General features: G+C 42.5%; 1 pseudogene; it reads right to left on the minus strand.

The window, feature by feature from the left end:
- Positions 1 to 330: 330 nt before the first annotated feature.
- On the minus strand, positions 331 to 2663 carry LOC128570272 (RNA-binding protein 39-like; annotated as a pseudogene).
- Positions 2664 to 11935: the final 9272 nt, after the last annotated feature.

Consider the following 11935-nt stretch of genomic DNA (forward strand, 5'->3'; position numbering starts at 1 on the left):
CATGAGTTTGAGACCAGCCTGAGCAAGAGTGAGTGAGACCGCGTCTCAAAACAGCCAGCGTTGTGGCGGGCGCCTGGAGTTCCCGCTGCTTGGGCAGCTGAGGCCAGAGAATTGCTTGAGGCCAAGAGTTTGATATTGCTGTAAGCTTTTGCATTTGAATGAATACTCTTTTTTTCCTGTTAACATTTTTATTTTTTCAAGGTAATAGGAATTGTATGCAAAAGACAGTAGACCCTTGCCTTTTTATTTTTATCTAAATAAAAGATAACTTAAGATGAAGTCTGAAGAAAGAAAAAAAGCTATGTACATTAGGGACTATACCTTCATTCATCATCTACTTGGAACCAGTAGTTGTGTAGCTGTCACAGAATCAGGAAAGAGGTTGTGGTAAGTTGGAAGAGGTACATATGCTGCTATTATCATTTTACCAGCAAACCACCTGCCCATTGACAGCAGCAATAGCTGCAGCAATTGATGGGCACTTCACATACACATTGCCCTGAGCTGCATTTTTGTCAACATGAATATGAATAGCTCCTCCATGTTTATTACATCCTTCCATCACATTATCTTTAATCTCTGTATTCCATCCAACTTCTTCTTCTGTTTGAGTGTTAAACATGTTAGAAAGTTGGAAATACTATGGAAAGTTGGAAATACTGTGTTGAAAGGCTGGACAGAGGCAGCTGCAGCTAAACCTGAAGCTTGGGAAAGTCTTATTTGCAAATCTGCCACAGCACCAAATGCCAAAGAGCCACTCATTTGTAGAGCCTGCTGTGCTCCTGGTGGAATCTGCAAACCTATACCCCTGCAAGTCTTGCCATTAATTGAAGATGACCAGTTGTTCCCAAGTCAATTCCAGTCCTTTCTAATTCATCGCTGTCCAAAAATGAACTGGCACTGGAAGCATCAGTACGTTCAGTAACATGACCAACTTCCATTGGCCTTCCTGCTAATTCAAATCCATTAAGTTGTTTGAAAGCCTTTTGGGCACATTCTGAGCCTGAAAATGTAATAAATCCATATCCTTTAGATCCACCTGTTTCACTGTCCATCATAAGCTGGATACTTTTGATTCTTCCAAAAGGCTCAAAGATCCCCTAAAATATATCTTCAGTTATGTTAAAGTGTAATGAGCCCATATAAAGCTGCATGGGTCCAGCATTTCCATTTTGCAAATTGTTTGCTATTGCTGCAGCTCTGGGTTTTTTTTTTTGTGTGTGTGTGTGGGTTTTTTTTTTTTGTTGTTGTTGTTGTTTTTGAGATAGAATCTCAAGCTGTCGCCCTAGGTAGAGTGCCATGGTGTCACAGCTCACAGCAACTTCAAACTCTTGGGCTCAAGCAATTCTCTTGCCTCAGCCTCCCATGTAGCTGGGGCTACAGGCACCTGCCACAACGTCTGGCTATTTTTTGGTTGTAGTTGTCATTGTTGTTTGGCAGGCCTGGGCTGAATTCAAACCCGCCAGCCTTGGTGTACGTGGCCGCTAAGCTATAGGCACCGAGCCTGCAGCTCTGTTTTTTTCTGCCTGTGATGCCTGTACTATGATTGGCACTCCTAAAACTTGTTGACCAATTAATCCTGTGCTAACATCAACGAACTCCACAAAAGCAATTCCTTTGGAACATCTTGAATTTCTTTTTTTTTTTTTAATTTGGCCGGGGCTGGGTTTGAACCCGCCACCTCCGGCATATGGGACCGGCGCCCTACCCGCTGAGCCACAGGCGCCGCCCAAGAACATCTTGAATTTCTATTGGAAATCATCCTCACATCTCGAACCTTTCCAACTGTAGAGAAAAACTCTTCCAAATCTTTTGCAGAATAGTGTTCTTGCCTCTCTTTCCTCAGGAGTTAGATTATCAATAGGTTCCCTCACAGGGCTCTTTTCTTTTCTTTTCTGTTTTTGGCCGGGGCTGGGTTTGAACCCGCCACCTCCAGCATATGGGGCCAGCACTCTACTCCTTTTAGCCACAGGCACCACCCAGCTCTTGTCTTTTCTGAATTGACTTTTGCTTCAAGAACCTCATCTGCTTAGTTTGATGCTATGAGGCAACCCAATCTTTCCTTGGATGGCACTGTTTAATTTTCGTCCAGGGTAAGGACTTCTGTAGTGGCTTCTGAATCTACGATCTCAACTTCTTGAGCGACTCCGTCTTCCTTCTTTGCTTCTACTTCCCTTCCTTTAATGACTTTTACTCTTTTTCCTTTCTCTATCTCCACTTCCATTCCTTACTTTTGCTTCTCTTTCGTTCATGACTATGACTTCTGCTCTTGCTTTTTTTCCTCCTTCTGGAATCTTGAAACCTACACTGCAATCACAAGATGTAGAGCTTTCCAAGGAGTCATAAACTTTGTATCACTGAAGTAAATCGTGCACTGGGTTGGGCCTTTGGACTTTTTGGTTCTATGGCCTCTGCTGTAAAGATGTTTTGCTATTACAGTATTTGACCTTTTCCATGTGAGAAGATCTAAATTTTAAATGCAAAGTATTTTTTTGCTACATTCTTCATGGCTGTTAGCACTGATCAACTTGTTCTCATCCTTATGATTGACAGTTCACACTGGAATCAAAGGTGAATTCATGGGAGTAGAGGTGAGATATTGTCAGGCAAGTCTTCTTATAAGGAGCCTCAAGCATTGCTTCAGTATCAATATCGTCTGCCATTTTCTCTAAAGGCCTGTGTGGGCTTTCCAGCACCTGTGGTGCTCGTATTTGGGAAGAGACCTCACAACTGCTGCTGCAGCTACCGTTGCTACTGTTAATCCCCTAGGCCCAGCCCGAATATCGGGCTTCGAGGATGGCTAGGCCTGAGTGAATCTCTCATCAAGGTGGCTTCCTAGCTGGTGGTCACATACCTGAGTCCCTCCATCCTCCCTGGCCTTTCATAGCCCATCTGATCCTTTCCCTAAGTGGGGTAGATAGAGTGTCTTTCTCAAGGTCTGAATGAGTAATTTTTTATAGGTTTTTATTTTTTCATAAAAAATATTTTCCAGTTTCTTATTTATTTCTTGTTTTCTACCTTTTTAAAATCTGTATGGTTCATAACGAGATAGAGTAGACATACTTTTCTCTATTTACCTCTTCTAAATATAACTATATTCCCCTGACATTAATGTTATACATGAGAAATAACTTATATATGAATATAGATATATATGAATGAAACAAAAATAAGGAGATTCTGGAAAGTGGAGAGAAGACAGATCCACTAGGCATAGTGGAACTCAAGGAATAAAATGGTGGTGAGATTACTGAGTTTTCTTTTTATTTATTTCTAATATATCCCAGACTAGGTGCTGGAAAAGCCAGCAATACAGAAAGACTTTAATGGATGCAGACATTTAAAGCACCAACAAAGGCCTGCTGTCTTTGGCCAACGGAGGTGCTTGCCAGTGTACCTTAACAAGACAGAAAACTTTTAGACAATGATACCCTACTCCAGAAAAAAAAAAAAAACCACAGAAAAAACTGTGGTCCCATTGTCACCCTTGTGAGCAAAGGAGTCTAGATTTCCACTCTTACCTAGTTGTAATGAGGCACCTTTTCTCTCCTGACTACCTCTGCTAGGTGATGTCAAAGAGAGCTGAGAAGGAAGCTGGGACTTTCATTCCTACCCTTTGATAAGGAATGGAGTCCCTTGTGTCCTCCAATGTCAATGGAGGCAACGTGGAGAGAGTTTCCCTTTCCCCCTGGAGTGTCTACGGAGGTCAATAGAACAGCTAGGTAGGCTCATACCTGTAATATGAGCACTCTGGGAGGCTGAGGCGGGTGGATTGCTTGAGCTCAAGAGTTCGAGACCGCCTGAGCAAAAGCAAGACTCCATTTCTACTAAAAATAGAAAAACTGAGGCAAGAGGATCTCTTGAGCCCAAGAGTTGGAGGTTGCTGTGAGCTATGATACCAGAGCACTCTACTCAGGGGAACAGTTTGAGACTCTGTCTCAAAAAAAAAAGAAAAGCTAGATTTCTGTTCCCACTCTACAGTAACATGACAGCATCTCCCTTCCCCATTGGCCTGGAGAAGCCAGCTGAAAAGAAGGTTTAAATAAGATACAAAGTCTCATGACATCACAACTGTCCAGTATACAATCCAAAATCACCCATGATACCAAGAACTAGGAAAACCTCAACTTGAATGAGAAAAGACAATCAACAAAGGCCAATACTCAGATGATATAGATGTTGGAATTATCTGACAAAGGTTTTAAAGTAGACATCATAAAAATGATTCAAAAGGGTGGCACCTGTGGCTCAGTTGGTAAGGCGCCGGCCCCATATACCGAGGGTGGTGGGTTCAAACCCGGCTCCGGCTGAACTACAACCAAAAAATAGCTGGGGGCGGCGCCTGTGGCTCAACGAGTAGGGCGCCAGCCCCATATGCTGGAGATGCTGGGTTCAAACCCATCCCCGGCCGAAAACTGCAACCAAAAAAAAAAAAAAAATAGCTGGGCGTTGTGGTGGGCGCCTGTAGTCCCAGCTACTCAGGAGGCTGAGGCAAGAGAATTGCTTAAGCCCAGGAGTTGGAGGTTGCTGTGAGCTGTGTGATGCCATGGCACTCTACCGAGGGCCATAAAGTGAGACTCTGTCTCTAAAAAAAAAAAAAAGATTCAAAAAGCAACTATGAACATGCTTGAAAAAGAAAAGATAGGAAAAGCTCAGCAAAAAAAAAAAAAAAAAAGATGAATAACAAAGTGGGGTTGGGTGCAGTGGCTTACACAGTGGCCTCACTTTGAGAGGCTAAGGTGGGAGGATCACTTGAGGCCAGGAGTTCAAGACCAGCCTGGGCAATATAGTATGACCCCACCTTTACAACAAAGAGAAAAATATGTCAGGTATAGTGATGTGCACCAGTCCCAGCTACTTGGGAGGCTGAGGTGGGAACACTGCCTGAGCCCAGGAGTTTGAGGCTGCAGTGAGCTATGAGCGCATCACTGTACTCCTGACTAGGAGGCAGAGTGAGATCCTGAAAGAAAAAAACAAAAGAAATAAAGAAGAACAAGGTAGAAATTTTATGGGTGGCGCTTGTGGCTCAGTGAGTAGGGCACCGGTCCCATATGCCGGAGGTGGCGGGTTCAAACCCAGCCCTGGCCAAAAACCACAAAAAAAAAAAAAAAAGAAAGAAATTTTATAATGAAAAAGACGAAGAGATGAAAAACTCCCTAGAGAGGCTTGACAGCAGAATGGAGAGGACAGAGAAAAGAATCGGGAAACTTGAGTATAGAACAAGAGGAATTATCCAACTTGAACAATAGAGAGAAAATAAATTGAGGAAAAAATAAACAGAGCTTCAGGTCCCTATGGAACTATAACAAAAGCTGAAATATCATTTTATCAGAGTCTTAGAAGAAGTAAGAATGTGTGAACAAAAACTTACTCAAAGAAATAATGGCTAAAAATTTCTCAAATCTGGCAAAAGATATAAACCTACAAATTTAAGAAGCTGAGAGAAACGACAAACATAATAAACCCAAAGGCATCTATGCCAAGACACATAATCATCTAATTCCTGAAAACTAATGACAGTGAAAAGACTTGACAGTGGTAAGAGAAAAACAACATCTTTCCCAAAAAGGAAAAACAAATGACACATAGTAGATTTCTCATAAGAAATGAAAAAGGCCACAAGGAAGTCACACAACTTGTTCAAGTGCTGAAAGAAAAGAACTATCCAAATGAAAAAGAAGGGCTCAGGGCCCGTAGCACAGTGGTTATGGTGCCAGCCACATACACTGAGGCTGGTGGGTTAGAACCCGGCCCTGGCAAGCTGAACAACAATGACAATTGCAACAACAACAAAAAAAGCCAGGCATTGTGGCGGGCACCTGTAGTCCCAGCTACTTGGGAGGATGAGGCTTAAGCCCAAGAGTTTGAGGTTGCTATGAGCTGTGATTTCATAGCACTCTACAGGGGTAACAAAGTCAGACTCTGTCTCAAAAAACAAATAAACAAACAAAAACAAAACAAAATGAAAAAGAAATTAAAACATTTTCAGATTAAGGAAACCTGCAAGAATTTGTCACTACCAGACCTCCCTGAAAAAATGAGTAAGAGAAGTTCTTGAAATGAAAAGTAAATGATTAAAGAAGGAACCTTAGCCAGACCTGGTGGCTCATGCCTATAATCTCAGCACTCTGGGAGGCTGAGGCAGGTGGATTGTCTGAGCTCCAGAGTTTGAGACCAGCCTGAGCAAGAGCGAGACACCATCTCTACTAAAAATAGAAAAAGTAGCCAGGCATTGTGGCAGGCCCAGCTATTTGGGAGGCTAAGGCAAGAGGATCACTTAAGCCCTACAGTTTGAGGTTCCTGTGAGCTATGACACCATGACACTTGACTGAGGGCTATAAAGCGAGACTCTGTCTTAAAAAAAAAAAAAAAAAAAAAAAGGGCGGCGCCTGTGGCTCAGTCGGTAAGGCGCCGGCCCAATATACCGAGGGTGACGGGTTCATAACCCGGCCCCGGCCAAACTGCAACCAAAAAATAGCCAGGCGTTGTGGTGGGTGCCTGTAGTCCCAGCTACTCGGGAGGCTGAGGCAAGAGAATCGCCTAAGCCCAGGAGCTGGAGGTTGCTGTGAGCTGTGTAAGGCCACGGCACTCTACCGAGGGCCATAAAGTGAGACTCTGTCTCTACAAAAAAAAAAAGAAAAGAAAGAAAGAAAAAGGAACCTTGGAACATCAGGAAGGAAGGAAGAACATGGAAAGCAAAATATGAGTAATTATTATCTAATATACTTTCTCTCTTGTATTAGTCAGCCAGGGCTGCCATAAGAAAATACCACAGACTGGGTGGCTTCAACAACAGAATTTACTTTCTCACAGTTGTGGAGGCTGGAAGCCCAAGATTAAGTTGTTGGTAGGTTTGTTTTCTCCTGGGGTCTTTCTTCTTGGCTTGCAGATGACCACCTTCTTGCTGTGTCTTCACATGGCTTTTTCTCTGTGTGTTTCCATGATTCTTTCCCTTTTCCTAACAGGACACTAGTCCACCTTGAATAGAGCCCCACATTTATGGCCTCGTTTAACTTAAATTACCTCTTTAAAGGTCTTATTTCCAAGGCCCAGGTGCATAGCTCACGTCTATAATCCTAGCACTCTGGGAGGCCGAGGTGGGTGAGTTGCTTGAGCTCAGGAGTTTGAGACCAGCCTGAGCAAGACCGAGACCTGTCTGTAAAAATAGCTTGGCATTGTGGTAGGCACCTGTAGTCCCAGCTACTTTGGAGGCTGAGGCAAAAGAGTCACTTGAACCCAACAGTTTGAAGTTGCTGTGAGCTATGAAAACAACGTAGCACTTTATCAAGGGTGATAGAGTGAGACTCTGTCTTAAAAAAAAAAAAAAGGGAAAAAAAGATCTATCTCCAAATACAGTCACAGCAGAGGGTAGGGCTTCAAGATATTAATTTGAGGAGAACACTATTCAATCTGTAAGACTTCTCTTGAGTTTTCTAAATTATATTTGAGGTTGAAGCTACAATTATAGCATTGTCCAATGTGTCTCTCAAAATATGAGAGGAAATATTTGAGATATTATGAATGGGAAAGTAAAATAATTGAAGAGGAGGTAAGAGTTTGATATTTCACTCAAGCTGGTGAAACGTCGACACCAGTAGACTGTGATATTGTGTATGGTTAGCGTAAAACCCATTGCAAACATTTAGAAAATACATACAAGAGATACACTCAAAAACACTGTAGAAAAATGAAAATCAGAGTCTAAAGAAAAGGTACAAGTAGCCCATGGAAGGCAGGGAAAATAAACCCCAGAAATATGGCTCAGCACCTGTAGCTCAAGCAGCTAAGGCACCAGCCACATATACCTGAGCTGGCAGGTTCAAATCCAGCCCAGGCCTGCCAAACAACAATGATGGCTGCAACCAAAAAATAGCCAGGCATTGTGGCAGGCACTTGTAGTCCCAGCTACTTGGGAGGTGGAGACAGGAGAATCACTTGATCCCAGGAGTTGGAGGTTGCTGTGAGCTGTGATGCCACGGCACTCTACCCAGGGCGACAACTTGAAGCTCTGTCTCAAAAAATACATAAATAAAACCCAGAAATAAAGACAGAATAGAAAAAAAATAAAACAGCAGACCTAAGCCTTAACATAATAATCACATTAAATGTAAACAAAGTACATAAATTGAAAGGCAGAGATTGACAGTGGATTAAAAACATCACCCAAATATGTATATATGCTGTGTGCAAGAATTTCGCTTCAGGCTGGGCATGGTAGCTCAGGCCTGTAATCCTAGCACTCTGGGAGGCCGAGGCGGGTGGATCTTCTGAGCTCAGGAGTTTGAGATCAGCCTCAGCAAGATCAAGACCTGGTCTCTAAAATAGTTGGGCATTGTGGCGGTTACCTGTAGTCCTACCTACTTGGGAGGCTGAGGCAAGAGAATCGCTTGAGCCCAAGAATTTGAAGTTGCTGTGAGCTATGACAACATAACACACTACCAAGGGTGACAAAGTAAGACTCTGTCTCAGAAAAAAAAAAAAAAGATAAAGGGCTTTTGATAAAAAGTAAAAACCTCTTCATAATAGATTTTGAGGCTTCTTTCGAAGCTAAAGGATGGTCACTTTCATTTAGCTCTGCTAATGAATACATGGATATTAATTAGATATCTACCTTGACTACTGAATCAATAGATCTTTTCTACTAGAATTTTCCAACATATTTCTTCATTCTAGGTCTCATCTCCTTTCTCTAAGTCACTAACAATACAATACAGAAACATTTGCCAAATTTTACACTTCGGAATGTTCCTTGAACTAGTTTCCCACTTTCCTGGGCAAATATTACAGGTCAAATGTCACACAGGCTTTTCTGCTCTGTGTCACTTGATCCTTTCCCTTGTTTTTATTTCAAGTTTTCTTAGGTTTTCCAAATTGCATTTCTTTTTGGAGGCAGAATCTCACTATGTCACCCTCAATAGAGTGCTGTGGTGTTATAGCTCACAGCAACCTCAAACTCTTGGGCCCAAGTGATTCTCTTGCCTCAGCCTCCCATGTAGCTGGGGCTACAGGCACCCACCACAACGCCTGGCTATTTTTTTGTTGCAGTTGTGGTTATTGGTTAGCTGGCCCAGGACAGGTTCAGACCCACCAACTTCAGTGTATGTGGCTGGCACTGTAACCACTGTGCTATGGGCGCCGAGCCTAAATTGCATTTCTTTAAGAAGCCTCTTTGTATAGTATTCTTAACTCTCAGAAGAGGCTCCCTGCCTCACGTGCCTATCATAGGAGCCATGAGGGCTGCATAAAATGTCACATGCCCTAGACTCATTCATATGTCCTTGTCTATGCAATCATTAGCAGAGCTAAAAGTGACCTTCTTTTAGCTTCAAACGAAGCAAGATTATTACAAAAAAATTTTACTTTTTACCAAAGCCCTTTACTTAAACATTGCCAGGCTGTGAAAGTAAAAGCAGAAGTGATATTTTGAGGAACTCAAAGTGAAATCGTAAAAAGGACTAGTTCAATGGAAAAAAACTGATGATCAACATTTCTAGAACAGCAGCCAAGGATGATAACAGGTAATCTAAAGCAGGGGTGTCCAACCCATAGCCCACGGGCTGTATGTGGCCACAGATAGCTAGGAATGCAGCTCAACACAAAATCACATCACAAAATTACTTATAAGGTTTTTTTGGTGACATTTTGGTGGAATTTGACTGTGAACTTTGTACAACAATGTCATGTAAAAGAAACATATTTACACTCTCCCTATTTGTAAATACATGTGGCCTCACTTTTATAATGGTGCGAGGCTTTCGGTGTGTTATCTTCCAAGCACATACAGTTGAATTGATGCTATCAGATGTTACACATGTGCTTGTGGTGACTTGGCAAGGCAGAGATTATCAATAATATTTCAACCTACTATTGCAACATTAGGCATTTAAAGTTATTTAGAAGTAAGGTAAGTATTCTTTTTTTTTTTTTTGGAGACAAAGTTTTATTTTGTCACCCTCAGTAAAGTGCTGTGGAGTCACAGCTCACAGCAACCTCCAGCTTTTGGGCTTAGGCGATTCTCTTGCCTCAGCCTCCCAAGTAGCTGGGACTACAGGCGCCTGCCACAATGCCCGGCTATTTTTTTTGTTATTGTTGCAATTTGGCCAGGGCCGGGTTGGAACCCACAACCCTCTGTATATAAGGCTGGCGCCCTACTCACTGAGCCACAGGCACCGCCCAAGGTAAGTGTTCTTATTTGGTTATTAAGGGTACTTCCACACATCAGTGGTGCCTCACACATAGCCTGGCCCTCTCACTCACCCTGAATCAGCAGCCGTGATGAGGAAGGGCCCAAATTTTGCTTTCAGCTTCCTAATAGCTGGGACTACCGGGCATTGTGGCAGGCACCTGTATTCTCAATTAATTTTCATAATAAAAGTAAATAGTCTCTTATCTATTATTATTTTTTAAATCACAACATGGCTTCTATAATGTCTCAAAAGAAAACAGAACCCCAAAAAGGAAAATTACAAATGAAGGAAGATTGATTAATGGAAAGTGGACAGAGGACTACTTTTTTGTTAAGGCAAATAGGAAGGCACTCTGCTTAATTTGTAGGCAATTTGTGCAAGTTTTCAAAGTCTATCATTTGAGAAGCTATTATGAGTAAAAACATGCTGCCAAATTGGATGCTTAAGAAGCATTATGTCATAAGGACAAAATAGCACAACTAAAAAAAGTCTGTCATCTCAATAAAATTTTTTTTTAAAGTTAAAACTCAGATTTTATTGTAAAAGCTAGTTATGTGATAGCATATTTGATAGCAAAGAAATTAAAAAACAGGTGGGCTCACACCTGCAACCTTAGTGCTCTGGGAGGCTGAGGCGGGTGGATTGCTTGAGCTCAGGAGTTGGACACCAGCCTGAACAAGAGCAAGACTGGGTCTCTACTGAAAATAGAAAAACTAGCCAGGTGTTATGGTTGACGCCTGTAGTCCCAGCTACTTGGGAGGCTGAGGCAGGAGGGTTTCTTGATCCCAGAAGACTGAGGTTGCAGTGAGCTATGACCATGCCACCACACTCTAGCAAGGGCAATAGAGGAAGACCCTGTTGATAGAAACAGAAAGAAAAGAAAGGAAGGAAGGAAGGAGGGAGAGAGGAAGGAAAGAAATCAAGGTGAGTTTATTAAGCAATGTATGGAAACCATGACAAACATAATTTTCCCTGAAAGAAGGGGAATATTTCTAAAATCAAATTAGATTGTCTCACCATACTATGGCCAGGGGAACTGAAGAAATTGGAAAATCTATTGAAAGAAGTTGCGGGGCAGCACCTGTGGCTCAGGGGGTAGGGCGCCAGCCCCATATACTGAGGGTGGTGGGTTCAAACCTGGCCCCAGTCAAACTGCAACAAAAAAATAGTTGGGCGCTGTGGCAGGTGCCCGTAGTCCCAGTTCCTCAGGAAGCTGAGACAAGAGAATCACCTGAGCCCAGGAGTTGGAGGTTGCTGTGGGCATATGACGCCATGGCACTCTGCCGAGGGTGACAGAGTGAGACTCTGTCTCTACAAAAAAAAAAGAAAAAAGAAAAAAGGAAGTTGGACAAGTAAAGCTGATAATTTTATTTATTTATTACTTTTTAGGCAGAGTCTCACTATGTCGCTCTGGGGAGAGTACCATGGCATCACAGTTCACAACCACCTCTAATTCTTGGACTCAAGCAATTCTTTTGCCTTAGCCTCCCAAGGAGCCGGTACTATAGGCACCTGCCGCAACACCCAGCTATTTTTTTGTTGTTGTTGTTGTAGTTGTTGTTGTTTGGCAGGCCTGGGCTGGATTCAAACCCACCAGTTCTGGTGTATGTGGCTGGTGCCCTAGCCACTGAGCCACAGGCACGGAGCCAAGAGAATACATTTCTGTTGTTTTAAGTTACCCAGGTTGTGGTCATTTGTACAACAGCCCTAATACCAGAAGCATATGAAAAAGAGACCTCTTGCGCATA

Source organism: Nycticebus coucang, chromosome 18 (genome assembly GCF_027406575.1).
Source record: "Nycticebus coucang isolate mNycCou1 chromosome 18, mNycCou1.pri, whole genome shotgun sequence".
Lineage (NCBI taxonomy): Eukaryota > Metazoa > Chordata > Mammalia > Primates > Lorisidae > Nycticebus > Nycticebus coucang.